Consider the following 17,291-nt stretch of genomic DNA (forward strand, 5'->3'; position numbering starts at 1 on the left):
ACTCAGCTGTGATTCAGCTCCACCTCAGGCACCCAAAATAAAGGTGACAGTCAACAGCAAGCAAGTCACAGGGGAGTGACCACTCCTGGTAGGGTTAATTCCAGACCTCCTGGTGCCACTCCTACTGAGGCATGACTGGCCATGGTTTGCAACAGCCTTCCCACTTCCCACTAAAGAAGGCGGTAGATGAGGAAGGACAGAATTGGGATAGCCTCCTTCCCAATGTCCTGTTTGCCATCCGGGAGTGTATCTAGACATCATCCTGTTTCACTCCTGCCAAGCTGCCAATTCGGATGGTGACCTAGAGGGCTGCTAGACATGGCCAGGAAGATACAGTGGCAAGACAACACACAGGCAGCCTTGAGGGGCTTAAAAAAAGATTCACTAAGGCTCCAGTCCTCAGGCATCCAGACCCTGACCTCCCCTTAATAGTAGATGTAGGTGCCTCCAATTCGTGCATTGGGGCAGTCTTATCTCAATGCCAGGGTATGCCAGCCAAGTTACACCCATGTGCCTACTTTTCCAGGAAGTTAACACCAGCTGAGGCCAATTATAATGTGGGTAACTTCTATCCATCAAAGCAGCCCATGCTGTGCCTTCCTGGTTATTACTGATCACTACTGATCACAAGAACCTAGAATACATCAATACATAGATCTAATCCCCATCAGGCTAGATGGGCACTATTTTTTACCAGGTTTAATTGTACAGACACATTTTGGCTTGGCTCCATGAGCAGCAAGGCTGACACCCAATCCAGCTGACACAACAATGTCAACCTTTCCAGTTCTGAATCCTGTGATGGCAGCGCCAACTACACCACACAATTTCGCTCCTCACCCCCAAAAAGCATTGGTCCTGGTACTTTTAGAGCACTTTTTCACTGATCTCTTGATTCTGTATCACTGTCTCTATGTTTCCTTCATGTGTAGAGGCAATCCATATTGCCTTTATCTCTGATCTCCATCTCTCCATTTCGTTGGGACCTAATGGGGGAAATTCATAGGTGGAGACTCCCCAAATGGGTTAGTTGAACCCCTTCCTATGCCTCAGCACCCATGGTCCAACCTATGTATTGAGTTCATAACCAACCTCCACAGCTACCAGCTACAGCTATACTAGATATAGTGGACTGCTTTTCCAGTTCATGCAAACTGGTTCCCATTAAGGGCCTACCCTTAGCCATGGAAACTGCCACAGTATTGTTCATTCAAGTATTCAGGGTATATAGCCTACTGGAAGACATAGTTACAGACAAAATTCACAGAACTACAAGCAAAAAAATTACTTGACATACAGCCACAACACTACTGTAAATTTGTTTTTACCTTTGGTGTTCCCCAATTATGAATCATATTCCAATACAAAGCTTTACTTGTTTCTGGTAATCGCATGTCTATGTCACTAAAAAAATAATTTTCATTGCCTACGATACTTTCTGTGTCTGTGAGAGGCTTAAAAAACAAAGAAAGCAACTGGATTTTGGTTCGAGTGATGCAAATTTGGGGCTTGCCATTTAATTCTATTGCCTGAAACTTTCCAGAGCCATGTCAAAAAAAATAAATTTTTTTTACTGGGTTACACTTATATATATATATATATATACAGTGGTGTGAAAAGGTGTTGGCCTGCAGTTCTTTGGATGTTTTTGTGGGGTCTTTTGTGACATCTTGGATGAGTCATTGCTGCACTCTTGGGGTAATTTTGGTCGACCGGCCTCTCACTGTGGTTCACTGGAGTCCCAAAGCTTCAGAAATGGCTTTATAACCTTTTCCAGAATGATAGATCTTAATTACTTTCTTTCTCATTTGTTCCTGAATTTCTCTGGATCTTGGCATGATGGGTAGCTTTAGAGGATCTTTTGGTCTACTTCACTTTGTCAGTCAGGTCTTATTTAAGTGATTTCTTGATTGTGAACAGTTGTGGCAGTAAACAGGCCTGGGTGTGGCTACAGAAATTGACAATTTGAAAGACTTTTTCAAACAAGGCCATGTGGGGTTTGATTTTGTTTTCTCTTAATAATAAAAACCTTCATTTAAAAACTGCATGTTGTGTTTACTTGTGTTATCTTTGATTATCTAATATTTAAATTTGTTTGATGATCTGAAACATTAAAGTGTGACAAACATGCAAAAAAATAAAAAAAAAATCAGGGAGGGGCCAACACTTTTTCACACCACTGTATATATACTCATTTTATGTGCTAAGTCTCATGTGTTAAATATACTTGGGTACCAGAATTATTCAAATACACCTTGTAGTTTTTGAGATATTCTGATTTTTTGTAAAGGGGAGTGGGATGTAGCTAATGATTGATCAAATGTATTCAGTTGTGTTGGCATAGTGTAACTTCTTGTAGATACTGTATGCCAATTGTCTTTTTTTTTAAACATCTAAGAGATGTGATATCTTGGGATTATCCTGGGATTTTACTGGGAGTGGTAGTTCTGTGGACAAAAATGCTGTTAATGACAGAGGTAAACAAAGAAGAGCCAGCCTGTTTCAAACTGAAAAAAGTCCACAGTAACCCAGATAAAAACCCTAGACAACCCAGAGGGCTACAATTGCAGATGATAATATCAGGTTCCACAAAGGTGAGGCTGCAGTGGGTTCCTGTAAATTACCTGTGAGATGTCTGGCATCTGATACTTGAAACCCGAAATTAGATGCTCGACAAAGGCTTCTGGCAGGTGAAGCTGGATGCAAGCAGAACCAGGTGCTGCACCTTTAACACATTATTTGGTACATATGGTTTTCTACCATAAAAGATTACTGTTTGGAATTACATCAGCATCAGAAAAAAATCACAAAGCATCATAGAGGGACTGAATGAAGTATGAACATATGTAGATAACATCATTGTATTGGGTGTCACAATGGAAAAGCACAACAAAAGAACACAGCAAAAATGTTAGAAAGCATACAAAAAAATACACGGAAGCTCAGTAAAAACATTCTCAGTAAAAAAGTTCTAAGATAAAGAGATTGTCATCCTGTGAGAGAGAATGTCTGCAAAAGGTGGTCAATTTCTTATTGCAATTTCTTCAATTATATATAATTCACTTCTACACTTCTACATATAATAAAAGGGGCACGGTGGCTTAGTGGTTAGCACATTTGCCTCACACCTCCAGGGTTGGGGGTTCCCACCTTCACCTTGTGTGTGTGGAGTTTGCATTTTCTCCCTGTGCCTCGGGGGTTTCCTCCGGGTACTCCGGTTTCCTCCCCCGGTCCAAAGACATGCATGGTAGGTTGATTGGCATCTCTGGAAAAATTGTCCGTAGTGTGTGATTGCATGAGTGAATGAGAGTGTGTGTGCCCTGCGATGGGTTGGCACTGGGCGTCCAGGGTGTATCCTGCCTTGATGCCCGATGATGCACAGGTGACCCGAGAAGTTCGGATAAGCAGTAGAAAATGAATGAATGAATCAAAGATCTCTTGTATTCATGAGCTCTTACAGAGAGAAAATAAGTTTAAATGCACAGCCAAACCTGAACAAATCAAGACCTCATTTCTGTGTAGCACAGCTTCAAGCTTTGCCATAGACATGATATTCCACCCACAGTAATGGGTAGCAATAGACCATGTTTTAGCAAAGGGCAGACACAGTTCATAGAGCAGCATAACTTTCAGCATATAACATTCTAGTCTGTTGTATCTTCAGTTTAATGTAAAAAGTAGAAAGGGCCACCCAATAAGGCTTTTGACAGTGAGATAGATTCGTATCTTGCCCTACATGGTTGCAGAGCATGACCTCTGGATTATTGACTGTGTCCTTCTGAGCTCTTTCTGCTCCAAAAAAATTTAAATAAACAGAAACTAAATAAACAGAAAATTAAGTAAATGAAGTCCATGACAGATCAGCAAAACATCTCACACAAATGTCAAAGAATATTTCCAGCACAATTCTCACAAAGATTCTGATTTGTAATAATTTGAAACTGCAGTCAATTCTGTTTTACATTAGCTACTTATCTTAGCTTTGATCAGACACAATTTGTGTTGCATATATCTCAATCAGTTTTCAGTATCTACTATTTAAAGGTGCATAAATGACAGTTTTTTTAAATGACTTGTCAGATAATTGGTCTGCATATAAACATACCCACAAAAAAGTAAGAAAGGATAAGTATAGTAAATAGAATAGTAAAAGTCTTTATCCTCCAAAGCACCATTTAAACAGTATGATAATTGCTGCACAAATTTACACTCAAACAGGAAGTATGCAATAATGCACAGAGATTTCATAAGATATCACAGATATTTGAATGACACTGTGCTGTATGAATCATCATCCTTTTCATGTTTTATGAGGAACAAAGTCACTGTAATCCTTGTGTTACAACCATACATACAACTCCCCTTCTGCTCACCAGAGGGAGCCTTCGCCAGAACTTTGACACTTCCAGGTTTGCTTTTATATATAAGAACGCCACTTTGTGAATTATCGTTTCACAGTTTATCCTGTGATATAGTTGAACACCATACATGGATACTGATGTTTATTCTTTACAGGATACTTTACCTGTGTTGGATCCAGAGGATGTACAGCAGATACAGGCTTTGGTCGCCCAACAAGGCCAAGCCATTGCGGCCTATCAGCTCGCTAATCTGCAAGCCACCAACAATCATTTCAGACAAGCTAAATAGTGTTCTTTTGTTATTAAACCCTGTTTATTTCGCCATCCTGCATTTGGGTCCGTTTTATTCCCGCGTTTGTGACAAAAGCAACTATGACAGTTTATCGCATTTCCTGCCACTACAACTCCGTCTGCCAGCTATAACATGGAAAATCTCAGTCCACTCTAGAATTAAGAGAAACAAGAACTTGTTTCTATGTTTTTATATGTATCTTGCCTTTATATGTATTTCCTTACAGAGGCAATATTTTTTGGCAGAATATGGTGCCATAATTGTTTATCAAATTACTGACTTTGTTCCATTTCTTTGCTTGGATTATTAACATAGTCCTGCTTGTTTGTTATCTACCCTTGTTTCCCATCCAATGAAATTTCAGAAATTAATTACAGTTTAGAGAATATCACATGATAAATTAGCAAATGGTATAATGTAATATAACAATGTAATCTAAAATAAACTGGAAGAAATAAAATCAAGACACTGATGTTTCCAGAGTAAAGAAATGAACTTCCCAAGAGTGTGTGTACTTGCTTAAATAAAATAAACTACAGGACACAATCCAACAAAAATAAAGCAACAAAGAAAAACATACACAGCTCAGAACACACACAACAGAAAACTGCTCTCTTTCAAATTCTCATGTAATCCATGCAACTGCTCTTTTGGTGTGTCTAACTAACATTTAGATGTACATTAATCATTATTAGGGTTTCAAAACTCCAAGAATTTTCATGGCTCATTTTTTCATGGCTCAATTTTCATCTCCATGAGAATTAACAGGAAAATATGGGAATATATGGAAATTAATGGAAATTGATGGGATTACCTGGGAATTTACAAAATTGCATTTTAGCCTACAACAGGGAACTTGAAAAAGATATTTTAGGATAATCTTGGTTAAAACAACCAGATTTACTGCATTTTCAGCTGAATTTGTACCCTGCACATTCATCAATTCTGTGCACACAGCACTTCACCCAGTGCAGGGCTATTGAGGCATATTCTTTCATAACATAACACAGATCACTTCTTGAATCCTGAACAAATTAATGCCAAAAATGTCCATCTTGGTGAATATTTACATATTACAAAAAATTATATTTAAAACTCTCTTGTGCTTTGCTTTTGCAGTACAATTATACCATTGTAAATACAAATACATTGACTGAAAATACATTGAATAAAAAACAGTCTAAAAAGACTATCCCCAATAATCAATCCCCCTTAGTCCCCCCACCCCCCTTCCAGGCTCTATCTACCACAGAATTTTATCTTATTAAATTGTATCTTAGCACATTAGACACTGTTGCCCCAATCCGATTAAAGAAGGTTATAGACAAAATACCTGCACCATGGTATAATAGTCATATTCACACCCTCAAGAGAGAAACCCTTGAGTGAAAGTGGAGAAAAACTAAATTAGAGGTTTTTAGAATTATGTCAGGACAGTATGTCCAGCTATAGACAAGCTCTAAAAGCTGCTAGGGCTAAGCATCTGAGCAAACTCATAGAAAATAACCAAAACTATCCCGGGTTTTTATTCAGCACACTGGCTAGATTAACAAAAAAACAGAGATCCGAACACACTATTCCATCACAGTTCAGTAGTGAGATTCTTCACTGAAAATATTGAAAGTATCAGGAACAAAATAGTTGATGTTCAACATATGAGAGCATCTCATGACCCAGTCTCACCTACAGCTCTACACTCACAACTACAGTGCATTACAAGTACAGGACAGGAAGAGCTAGATAAACTTATTACTACAGCTAAATCTACAACTTGTTCACTAGATCACATTCCAACTAAATTAATGAAAGAAGTGTTACATACAGCTGGTGAGCCTCTTCTTAATATTATTAACACCTTGTTATCTTTAGGTTAGGTCACTAAATCTTTCAAGTTCTCTTTTCAAGTTTCTCATTAAGAAACCTAATTTACAGTAGATCCCAATGAACTATCAAATTACAGACCTATTTCACACATTCCATTTATGTCTAAAATACTAGAAAAGATTGTGTCTGTTCAAATACCTTTGAAGAGTTTCAGTCAGGTTTTAGACCCCATCGTAGCACAGAAACTGCATTTGTCCATCCATCCATCCATCCATCCATCTTCTGCCGCTTATCCAGGGCCGGGTCTAGGGGGCAGCAGTCTAAGCAGAGACGCCCAGACTTCCCTCTCCGCAGACACTTCCTCCAGCTCTTCCGGGAGAATACCAAGGCGTTCCCAGGCCAACCGAGAGACATAGTCCCTCGAGCGTGTCCTAGGTTTTCCCCGGGGCCTCCTCCCGGTTGGACATGCCCGGAACACCTCCCCAGGGAGGCGTCCAGGAGGCATCCAGAACAGATGCCCGAGCCACCTCAGCTGACCCCTCTAGATGTGGAAGAGCAGCGGCTCTACTCTGAGCTCCTCCCGATTGATCGAGCTCCTCACCCTATCTCTAAGGGAGTGCCCAGCCACCCTATGGAGAAAACCCATTTCGGCCGCCTGTATCCAGGATCTTGTCCTTTCAGTCATGACCCAAAGCTCATGACTATAGGTGAGGGTAGGAATGTAGATCGACTGGTAAATAGAGAGCTTTGCCTTGCAACTCAGCTCTTTCTTCACCACAACAGACTGGTATATCGACCGCGTCACTGCAGAGGATACACCGATCCGCCTGCACTTGCACTGCACTTGTGAAAGTTACAAATGACTTGTTCTTAGCTTCGGACCAAGACTGCATGTCACTATTAGTTCTACTTGACCTTAGTGCTGCATTCAACACTATAGATCACAATATTCTCCTAGATCACTTACAAAATTACACAGGTATTCCTGTGACAGGCTTTAAGTTGGTTTAGATCCTACCCTGTAGAATTAAATTTCGAATCCTCTAGTTTATTGCCAGTTAATTATGGGGTCCCTCAAGGATCAGTTCTAGGACCTCTGCTTTTCTCGATATACAGTACATGCTTCCATTAGGGAACATCATTAGAAGGCATGGGATTAGTTTCCACTGTTATGCTAATGATACACAGCTATATATCTCATCAAAACCAGATGAAATTGCTAAATTGTCCAAATGAACTGAGTGCGTTATAGAGATAAAAGATTGGTAATTTTCTGATGTTAAACTCGGATAAGACAGAAATACTTCTACTTTATCCAAAAACCATTACACAGAAGCTCTCACACTTCAACTTCCATATAGAGGGATGTACTGTACCTAGTAGCTCGACAGTGAAAGACCTGGATGTTATATTAGACAGCAACTTGTCTTTTGAAAATCATATTGCCCATATTACAAAAACAGCCTTCTTCCACCTTAGAAATTTTGCCAAGCTGAGAAACATCTTATTTGTATCTGATGCTGAGAAGCTGGTTCATGCATTTATGACCTCTAGACTGGACTATTGTAATTCATTACTACTGTAGGTGGTTGTCTTGCATCCTTAATAAATAGACTACAGTTAGTCCAAAATGCAGCTGCCAAAGTTCTTACCAGGACAAGAAATTATGATCATATAACCCCAATTTATCATCTCTACACTGGCTACCTGTTAAGTTTAGATTTGATTACAAACTGATGCTACTTATGTACAAGGTTCTTAATGGTTTACCTCCAATGTACAGTATCTAACTAGTCTTCTAATACGCTACAATCATTCACGCTCTCTGAGACCACAAAACTCAAGACATCTGGTAGTTCCCAGAATATCTAAGTTCACTAAAGGCGGAAGAGCATTTTCGTATGTAGCTCCCAAACTTTGGAATAGTCTTCCTGATAGTGTTCGGGACTCAGACAGACTTTCCCAGTTTAAATGTAGATTAAAATCTCATCTCTTTAGTCAGGCGTACACATAATGCATCTCATAATATTGTGCTCTATTACATCAGACCAAATGCATATTATCATCTATTACTTGCTAATATTATGAACAGCAGCTACGTTAATCTCTCTAGACTGCTTCTCTATTTCTACCCACCCGGAGGCATCCAGAAATTTTACCAGCTCCGATTGTCCTCCGTGTCATGAAGATTTTGGTCCTCCACTGAGATGAGGCTGACTATGTGAGGATCCTGAGGCATCTAGAGATGTACCAGTTCCATTTAGACTCTGCTATACTAAAGAGAAGATACCAACTGCGGGAATCGAACCCCCAAACCTGGAGGTGTGAGGCAAACATGCTAACCACTAAGCCACTGTGCCCCCAGGCAGTAAATCAAATATGCTAAATGTAAGCTAGCACAATTTAATTGATAATTTATGAGGCTAGTTAGCTCAAGCTATTATACTCTTTTCTCTATCCTCTCTGCTGTTATTTTATAAAAGTACAGTACTGGTCAAAATTAAGACACACTACTATTTTTAATGTTTTTGACAGAAGTCTCTTATGCACATAAAGTCTGCATTTGATCAAATATAGAGGAAAAAAACGATTGTAAACTATTGTTGTGAAATATTATTAAATTGGCTTTCTAATTTAATATACTTTTACAATATAATGTATTTCTTTGATGCAAAGCTGAATTTTCATCGTTTTTATACACCCCATATTTATTTGAATAATAAAATTTACATTTCAAATGAGTATAAGGTTTTTGTTTTAGCAAACATGCTTATTGAGAAGTATTTATTCATCTAGCCTATTTCTATTCATTTGCAGCAATTATAAAATTATTTTTATTCCAAAATGTTCCAATTGCTCAACTAATTAGTTATATATCTGTGCATTGCATTGCATACAATGCTGTAAGTATACAATACAATGTTGTTTCCAATCTTATTCTATAGAACTATGTCAAGCACACCTCATCTCATGTGTGGATACATTTCACCTCAGCCAGTGTTGTCAAAATGTCTTTTGTTAAAATTCGATTAACAAATAAATCCAGTAGAATCCAGAATAAAGTTTCACCGACTCTAAACAAACACTGCATATACAGCCATGATCAGTCAGCATTATAGTAAACTTTACAATTTCATCCATTATATGATTTTGTTTTTCTTAGGATGATAGTGATTTGATATAACATGATATAACAAGTCTTTCTTTAACAGGTGATTGAAGAATCACGTCCAGATTGAGCTGTGGTTGCACTGGTCAAGTATATTGTGTCAAGTATGTTTCAGTGGCAGAGAGGATTTTTTTTACAAAACAAAGCTATCTATGAGGACTTTAAAGAGCTATTTGCTGGGTATTTTGCAATTCCACATATACAAATACTCAACAACAAAATATTTCTACATATTATGAATATACTTTAACAATTAGGAATGTTTGTCAGACATTTATACTTGCAGTAGTGCAAAACTGTTGTTTAAAGAGTATGTTCTTTGTCTCATATTTAAATTTTGACTATGATATTCTTTATCATGTGCAACATTTTAAAATGTTGTAGGTAACTGTTTCCCATCTATAATCTAAGAACAAATGAAAACTATATTTACAATAAATTTTATGTTAAAAATAAAAGACTTTGTTACTCACTTTGTTAACTTACAGTTTTAAAATCAAACTCTAATCCATTCAGATGGGGCAATGGTTAAGGTTCTGGATCTGAAGGTCAGGGTTTCAAATATGGCATTGTCAATCAGCTGTGTTGGGGCCTTGAACATTTTTGTTCCATGGACAAAATATCATGACTGATCCTGTGCTCTAGAAGAAATTAATTTCACTGTAATGAATGGGAGCACTGTGTAATGCAAAATAATTATGTATAAAAGTTCAGCAGTTGCTAGCAAGCTCCTCAAGGTCTTAATGGGAAAAGGAGTAATGTACTGTATAAGGGGAATGAGTATTACAGAAATTTCTGTTGTGTTTGATATTTAAACTCAAAAAAGGAACTTAATGTGATATCTGTGACTGTGAATTTTCATAGTAAATCACATGAAGAACACTGTCCTAATACAACTTAAATATATTAGATTTCCACTGTCAGGTGAAATGAATAACATTGATTATATTGTTACAATGACACTTGACAAGGGGCACGATATAATAGGCAGCAAGTGAAGTGTAGGTTAGCAAACTGCTCCTGATAAGCCACGATATCTTGTCCTTGTTGGTCCATCATAGGCTACGTATCCTGTAATGATTGAGACCTAGAATCCATGTGCTGTGTAAAACAGTTTAATGAAAGTCCAAGGCAAAATAAAACCAAAACGTCAGGCAAAAGCAAACAATCCAAAGGTCAAGACAAATGCAAAAACTGACATAACAGGCAAAAAGTAGAACACAGTGAAAATAACACGGCTTGGTAACACAGTGAGTGAGCTTATGATACTTCGCAAAGCAACATATTTTGAACATGGTATCAACATAAGCTGACCTGAAAGTGTACTGAAAGCGTCAATACTGAGAATTATCAGGCATGGATTGTCTACATACAAACAACAGTTTCAGATTTATAAATTAATTTATGTACAATGTCACATGGCTGAATTCGCATTTGCACACATTCAAAAGGATTTTAAAAAGGACTACCAAAACATATTCTTTTATCTTTAAATTTGTTGTTTTAGTCTAATAATAAGTTACATTAATTTAAGTTATAATAAATGTCATACATCAAAAGTCATACACAATCTGTAAACATTTATTTCAGAAAGTCTGGAATGAACTTGCATGAAACAAGAATGAGAACAATGGCAATGCAGTTTATGAATTTTGGGAGCAAACTGCAAATCACAGATCACTAATTAGGATAAACTACTTTAGCACATTTTGAGCCTATGTAAATGTTTATATGCGAAAGCACGGATATATTGACTGAAACATCCTTGCAGGAGTAGTGTACATAATTAATTTATAAATTCCATCAATATTTTATACCAGACATACATTTTGTTGAAACCTCCTACAAATAGATCCTCAGATTCTTCCCAAGTTATGTTTATTAAACAAGACTGGCCCAAAAACCATGGTTTGGCAATCACATACATGCACATGCCAAGCATCTACAGTTTTATTTATCATCTTGCCAAGCCTTCTGGGTCCCGCCTCACTGCCAGCCATTATCATCTAAGTTGAAACTTTGACAATGAAACTCTTTTCCCTGGTTTATTTGAGCTGAACCTCTCCCGTGTTTTGGCCATTAAGTGAAACTATCTTGCTTATATTGATCTAGCATTTTCCTTAGTTCGGTGAAGTTGATGATAATAAAGCTAACTTAAGCTAACTAAAGCTAAGAAAAAATGACAAAACTACAAAACATGTAAAACACTGGAGAAGACTAGGTAAAATAAATAACAGAAACCAGGAAACCACAATACAGCAGGTTTATATAGAAACGGCAATCAATGAGACACAAGGATGGGTGGGACAAACACACGTGAGCACAAAACAAACAAAACTGTTTGGCAGGGAATAGTCCAAACCATCCTTAGACAGAGTAATGAGAGGGTGTAGCTCGATGGTGCCGAGTGACGTCCACAGCCGACCCGAAGTGGCGAGCAACCTCCACAGCTGAACAGAGGGGCCGAGCGACAACCGCAGCCAAGCAGAAATGGCTGAGCAATATCCACAGCTGAGCAGAACTCTGTGTGTGAACTCTGTGTGAACTCTGTGCAAATCTCAAGTTATTGCTCCCTAAATTCCAGCTGTATGTGGAGTTTGCAACAAGAGGGGGAAACATGCTGGATCTTGTTTACACAAACATTCCCAGCATGTATTGTGCGGAGCCCTGCCCCCACCTCAGGTACTCAGACCACATATCTGTTATGCTAATTCCAGCATACAGACCACTCATCAGAGGCTCCAAACTGGTTCTAGAGCAGGTAAAAATTTAGCCAGCAGGAGCAGAGGGATGGCAAGGCAGACCATCCCTTCCCCCAACGATCAGGTACTCTGTCTATCCATGGCCGACCTGAGGAGAAATCTAGAGTTAATCCATGGAAGGCTGCTGGACCAGACAACATTTCTGGTATGGTGCTCAGGGAATGTGCAGAACAGCTAGCAGATAGACATCTTCAACATTTTCCTGAGCAGCACTGTTGTTCCTACATGCCTCAAGACAACCACCATCGACCCTGTCCCCAAAAAAGTCTACAGTGTCCTGCCTCAATGTCTATCATCCCGTCGCACTCACACCCATTGTAATGAAGTGCTTTGAGAGGCTTGTCATGAGGCACATCAAGACCCAGTTACCACCCTCACCGGGAGACCAAAAAAGAAAGTACAGATAAAGGTACTAAAAGGCCAGAAAGAATAGTCCAGAATAGCCCAAAAATCATTAGGTGCCATATTTAAGGTTATCACTCTAGGTCAGTGAATGGCTGAGTTCTTCTGTCAGGGACGGGTGTCTCCTCAGAGTGAAATCAAACCCAAATGCAGGGATAACATGAAACACAAAGCCTGCCAGAACGTCCCTCTGGTGTTCAGGCATGGAATAGTTCAAGCCATCCTTGACAAATTGATGAGATTCTGATATTGTCTGCATCAGAACCAGTACATACCATATAAACCAGGTCTGTCAAATCATTATCAAAACACTGAAAAGCACCTACACATCAAATTGGAAAAATGTGAGTTAAGTTTTGGATTTTTTTATGCCTATATGTATTTGTGTATTTGTAAAAGATGAGGTGACATTATGATTAGTTTTGAACACTATTTCTGTTATTTCAAAATGCAGTGTCTTCTCAATATAACATGAGAATGTTTCGCAGTGTAAAATGTTAAAGAAAAAAACAACAATGGGAATTAGAGACGCTAATTTTTTAAATGTTTTATATTAAAGTTGTGTAACTGTGTCAGGGATAGTCCTAAACTTTACAAGAAAGAAGCGGCAGGTAGAGTATTTTGGACTCTTTGGATTTAGGATGATGTCATAATATAAGACAAGGACAAAAGTGTGAAAGGAAAATCTGGATTCCTTAGGCAGAGTTATTAACCCCCCAATTCCGATATTAAAGCCCTCATGTCAGGGCTAATGGTTAATGACTCAGCAGCATAGTCGCAAAGCCAAAGCTAGCAATACTTCACACGTCTAACAGGTTTTCTCTCCTCAGTGAAGCACCCACTGAGAAACCTGAAAAAGCTCTGGTTATAAGGAACTCAATGTTAATGCATGTGAAATAATGCATAATGTCTCAAAGGTAGTTTTCCATGTAGGAGAAAATGATATATACATTGTTCAGTCAGAGGTCACTAAGAGTAATATTAGTAAAATCAGCAATGGCAATGTCCGATGCTGTGGTATATTCTGACCCCTACTGTACATGCTCTGAAGTAATGTAGCTTACAGCAGGTTATGGCTGCTGAACTGCTAGATGTTCAGGTGGTGCCCCAAAATCAATGTGAGCTTCATAGAAATTCGGAGCAGGATTATTACAGGATGGTATCCATCCCACTCAGGAAGGTGCTACGCTCTTTTCTAGCATAGTACATAGTCTTAGACCTGACCTAGTTAAACGGTGAAAATCCAGAGCCCAGATATGGATGGCATCATACATAGTGCAAATCATCTTTCAAGTTTTGCAGGCTTTCTCCAGACACTGAACCATGAGTATAAGTCTCTCTTCAGGCTACTACACACAATCAAATCGACAAGTAGACTGTATAGAACTAGAAAATTGGATGGTTCATTATATCTAATTGAAGGAAAAATAAACAGGATTTAAATAGCTAGGCCTCACCCTGTTCTATTATGCATTGGGTGATCTAATATTCCAATATTCACACAGTCATAGAAACCCACCAAATTGCCTACCATTTATTAATAGATGGGGTGTTTTGAGTAAATCTCTAAATATGCACATTAGAATATAAAGAGCATTCAAACAAAAAAAAAAATCCAAGAAAACAGACCAAAGCAGATGGTGTGGCTGGATATAAGGAATTTACTGTTGAAACTGCCCTTGATTCATAGATCCCTTTACACACTGTCATACTGTTTAGAACTACACCCTCATATGCATTTCATGTGTCATTAGTCAAACCTGTGTTTTCATCTGGTCAGAAGTAGGCACCCGATTCTGGTGTGAGATTAAGCAAATTGATATTCCTGTCTGAAAACACAGGGAAGTCGTGGCCTAATGGTTAGAGAGTTTGACTCCTAACCCTAAGGATGCGGGACTGAGGTTTGAGTTTCGGGCCGGCAATACCACGACTGAGGTGCCCTTGAGCAAGGCACCGAACCCCCCCCAACTGCTCCCCGGGCACCACAGCACAAATGGCTGTGTGTTCACGGTGTGTGTGTGTTCACTGCTGTAAGTGTGCACCTTGGATGGGTTAAAAGCAGAGAACGAATTCTGAGAATGGGTCACCATACTTTGTCACTTCACGTCGTCACATCCTGATACAGAGAGGGAATCAGGGCATACAGGGAACTGCTAGCATGCAGTCCTAGATCTAATGAGCCGCTATGCATATCTGCAGTGCAAATCATCAGGAAAACATTAAATGCTGAGTGGAGAGGTGTGTCTGGTTGCGTACATAGAAATGATTTAATAAGACATTATGATATTTCTTCTGCAGGTTTAATAAAATTAAAAATAATATATTTTTTACTTTAGAGTAATGTTGTCAGAAGTGTGACAGCCTTGCAGTAAATTGAAAGTAAATAATAAAGTGTAAAGAGTAAAATTTATAAATCTAAATGTATATAGATGCCCTCATGATCTACAAATTTCTTTTTAGAAGCGATTATTCTATAATTCATTTATTTATGAAAAACTATAATCATGGTGTAAATCTAATATGTGACGATTTATAACAGCTATAGTTCACTATAATTGCCAGTTTTGTCTCACAGGGTCACACCATTTATGTAAAACAAAGAAATTGAATATATTTAAAATCTCAAGCAGCAATCATGCTATGCTGTATTCTCCCCAATACCATGTGACCAATGATATTTTTAAGTGTTTCTTGGAAAAATGCAAGGGGAATCAGTGGACAAATTCTGCTTTCGACCATTTCCAGTGCAATAACATTCTATATATTATTTGCCCTATTTTTCTTTTGAACAAAAATAGTCTTGTTCCCATGCCATCCTGGACACAAAAAACTTTCCCTGAAAATAAACATACATGGGTAGCTTATGTAGAATAAGGACTGCTGAAATAAACACAAGTAACTTAAACAATTGTGAAAAGTTTGATGTTTTTTCCTAATTGGTTAGGATAATAGTGTCTCCTAATTAATACTCCAGTATTATAAAGGTAACTTACATTTTTTGTGTTAGCTGTGATTCTTCTCCCAGCAAATATGAAGTGATTTCTTACAGAAAACAATGTTGAATGTGACTCTATGGCAAATGGGACACCAACAAATTCATACAATAAATCTTCTTTCAGGAATTACATATACAGATTAATAGGCTTGTATGCATATTTGACTGCACTGTCTATATATATGAATGTTTAGCTTTAACTATGATGCAGCTACTGTCTGTATGATATTAGGCAGACACCCTTTTCCATAGTACTTCAAATTAATTTCATTTATATAATTGAGCAAGCGTGGCACGGTGGCTTAGTGGTTAGCACGTTTGCCTCACACTTCCAGGGTTGGGGGTTCAATACCTGCCTCCGCCTTGTGTGTGTGGAGTTTGCATGTTCTTCCCGTGCCTTGGGGGTTTCCTCTGGGTACTCCAGTTTCCTCCCCTGGTCCAAATACATGCATGGTAGGTTGATTGGCATCTCTGGAAAATTGTCCGTAGTGTGTGCACTGCGATGGGTTGACACTCCGTCCAGAGTGTATCCCGCCTTGATGCCTGATGACGCCCGAGTTCCTGAATAACTGAGCAATTGAAGGTTTAATGGCCCAGCAGTGGCAGCTTGGTGGTCCTTAGATTTAAACTTGTAACCCTTGGAACAGAAGCTTAATGCTTTTACCACTGAGCTACCACTAAGCTACTACCACCCCAGTGTAAGCGTTCCCTGTGTTCACACAATCTTAATCCAGGTTCTCCAGCTTCCTCTGGCATCCCAAAAACATATCAGTAAATATACTGGCTGGGGTGAACTACCCTTGCATTTGCTTTTCATGCCCAATGTTCCTGGAACAAGCTCTAATTTCACCACAATGGTGTGAGTGTTTAGAGAATTTGTCAGGCATACTTTTTTGTCAGTCCTTTCGGACTGTGCAAACACCCATGCATACAAATAAAATTCTCAATTTCGTTCCAGCTTACAGCCATTCCACTCTGAGAATGCCTGATCTCGTCTGATCTCGGAAGCTAAGCAGAGTTGGGCCTGGTTAGTACTTGGATAGGCGACTGCCTGGGAATACCAGATGCTGTAATGAGTGTGTGTGTGTGCCCTGTGATGGGTTGGCACCCCGTCCAGGGTGTATCCTGCCTCGATGCCGATGACGCCTGAGATAGGCACAGGCTTCCCCTGACACAAGAATTTCGGATAAGCGGTAGAAAATGATTGAATGAATGAATTTTGTTCCACTTTTTGTCTTCTTGTTTTTTGTCTTGCACTGTTTGCACCAGGTTGCACAAATGCACTTTATGTGGGTAGGAGTAACTTACTCAAGTCCTTAGCTCTGTCTTTGTTTTATGTAGCACAATACGGAGAAACGTTGTCTCATTTCACTGTGTAATAAAACAGCTATAGGTGGTTGAAATGACTTGACATAAATCAAGGAAAATCCTTAAATGTAATTGCTCAACATAAATTATATCAAAACATTTCTCAATAAGAACAAGA

At 38.7% G+C, this 17,291-nt stretch overlaps 1 protein-coding gene and 1 pseudogene across 2 annotated transcripts in view; one reads left to right on the forward strand and one right to left on the reverse strand.

The window, feature by feature from the left end:
- Positions 1-17,291, reverse strand: part of drp2 (dystrophin related protein 2) — a 160,653-nt gene that overhangs the window by 132,628 nt on the left and 10,734 nt on the right. The window lies entirely within an intron of this gene.
- On the forward strand, positions 16,763-16,881 carry LOC113636205 (annotated as a pseudogene).

This window comes from Tachysurus fulvidraco, chromosome 17 (assembly GCF_022655615.1).
Source record: "Tachysurus fulvidraco isolate hzauxx_2018 chromosome 17, HZAU_PFXX_2.0, whole genome shotgun sequence".
NCBI classification, from domain to species: Eukaryota; Metazoa; Chordata; class Actinopteri; order Siluriformes; family Bagridae; genus Tachysurus; species Tachysurus fulvidraco.